Source organism: Belonocnema kinseyi, chromosome 1, assembly GCF_010883055.1.
Source record: "Belonocnema kinseyi isolate 2016_QV_RU_SX_M_011 chromosome 1, B_treatae_v1, whole genome shotgun sequence".
Classification (NCBI taxonomy): Eukaryota; Metazoa; Arthropoda; class Insecta; order Hymenoptera; family Cynipidae; genus Belonocnema; species Belonocnema kinseyi.
The window spans coordinates 107800448-107802791 of NC_046657.1; the positions used below are offsets into that span (position 1 = coordinate 107800448).

The window sequence follows — 2344 nt, forward strand, 5'->3', positions numbered from 1 at the left end:
TAATTTTGTATTTTTATTACAGAGCGACTTTCAAGAGAAAAAATTTCACTTTCACAGATATAATTCCTCATCATACCAGAAAAATTCATTAATTAACAATATTTCTCTCATACACAAAAAGCTGTGTTTAAGGGTTTCAATATAAAAAGTGGGATTTAACATACATCGCTAAACAAATAATTTTAAAAGAGTTCTTTGACTGCAGTGTTTTCTGAAAACTTAAAAAAAATTTGTTTATAAATTTTGTTACAGGATTTTCCTACTACATTTTAATTCTTTTTTCGTTAGTTCTTCTTCGTTAAACGATTTTTTTGAAGAATAGTACTTTCAATTGTAAAAGAGCATACCTGCAAGAAATCATGTACTTTTCACAGATTTAAGAAAACCCACTGGTAAGGATCGCCATGATGTGCCAAAACGTTTGAAACAACTCAATTGTTTTCGATTCACCTGACTCTAAACTCTAAAGCCAACAATGTACATCAACAATTTCTATCAAACTTAGTTTTGAGGATCAATAACATCACCCAGCGATTATCAAGTTATCATTATTTTAAATAACATTCTCTTTCAATAATTTTCGAAAAATGCGGTTTTTTCTTATATTTTCAACAGCTCTACCAACGTAAAAAAAATAGAAAATTGATTGCCTGAAGCAACTTAAGATCCAGTAAGGGGTAGTGTCGTTGTGCAGTGGAAGGGGAAGGTTAGGCAGGTAGCCGTGGAGGAAAAGACGAGCGCCCGAATTTCCATTCGCCCATGAAAATTTAAACAGTCGCTTTTTTTGTACCACTCTAGTATTTATTTAGGGTATTTAATTATTTTCGTAGACCTCTAACGAACACATTTCTTAAGTGTCATTTACCCCGTGAAAGTTGCAGTAAAAGCAGCTCGAACAAAAAAGTACACCTGCGTTAGAAAACATGTTGGCCCTGAAAAGGGCCGATTGTTCTGGTCATCAAAATGTAAAACATAAATTATTTAGAGCTGGTGTACTTTGTTACAGCCTTCGTGCCTTCAGAAACAGTGTGCTTGGCTAATTCACCAGGAAGAATAAGCCTGACTGCAGTCTGGATCGTTGGTGAAGCTGTTTATGATGCTCATTGCCTTGCTGCGGAGACTCCTGTATCTGGGTGGACCTGTTTCAAAACTTTGTAGATATAGATAGCGTAGCTTTCCTTTCTCTTACGCTTCTTCTTGTCAGTCTTAGCGACGTTGTTCTGGGCTTTGCCAGCTTTTTTCACGGCTTTACCACTAGCTTTAGGGGCTATGTATGATATCTGTACTGAACGATTGTAAACGAAAAGTCAGAACGAATTGACGGTGTGTTTTCGTTTTAATAAAATCTTTATTGTTCGTAATAAGTAAATACAAAATATGACTTTGTACAGAATTTCTTGGGTGCAGTTCCGAATAGGTTAACGTGACGATTTACTTCACACTGCGTACACTTATGTATTTTGACGCGCTGATTACGAAATTGACAGTGAAAATTGGCGACTCGGCGATTTTCATGGTGAAATTGCGAAAAAACCATAAAAAATATGGTTTTTTGTGTTTATCTCAGCTAATATGCAAAATCTCGCAAAATGTTTCCAATAAAAGTTGTAGATCGTACAAAAATACACATTTTTTCTACGAGTGATAGTTTCCAAGAAAATTAGTGATATCTCGATTTGTATGAAAAAAAAAACAATCAGCATTCTCCATTCATATTTGTGTATTTATAACATATCCGTATTTGTGTATTTTATAACAAAGGAAGGATCGGCAAACATTTTCAGACTCCACAAGAGTCATCTTCTTCTTATGTTTTGAGCAAAATCGTTCAGACGGAATTAATTCGATTTGTCGCAACCACTGAAGAGTTGTTTCCCTTTCTTGGAGAATCTTAAATAAACTAAAAATATTATATGTTTCTTCCATCTTGACGAGGACTCAAGAGAGGAAAATCTCGAAAATAATATTGCATGCATTTTTTTTTTTTTTTTTTTTTTTGTTTGAGTGGCCAAGGAGGGGGAATCTTCTAAAAGACACCCAAGAAAAGTGGGTAGTGTCGGATTCGCCCAGTGCGCCTACCGACTAAAAACCCCTTCCCCTTTTGGTTGCCAACCTTGAAGGTTATAAACCAAGTTAAAAGAAGAAGAGGGGACAGCGAAGTTTGGTGGTCCAAACAGTGGTACTGCAGGGACACTCGCGCATGAAGCGAAACACGGAGAAAGAAAGATGGGTAAGTTAAAAGTAGGACGGCGAGACTAGAAGGCAGGGCCTTCTAAAACGGTCGGAAGGTTTACTCGAATAATTTGCGAGTGAGTTGATGCTGGGATTTGGATGAATTGTCACT

General features: G+C 36.1%; 1 pseudogene; it reads right to left on the reverse strand.

Annotated features, from left to right (window-relative positions):
• Window positions 1-977: 977 nt before the first annotated feature.
• The window catches only part of LOC117179465, a 32736-nt pseudogene continuing 31369 nt past the window's right edge, over window positions 978-2344 (reverse strand).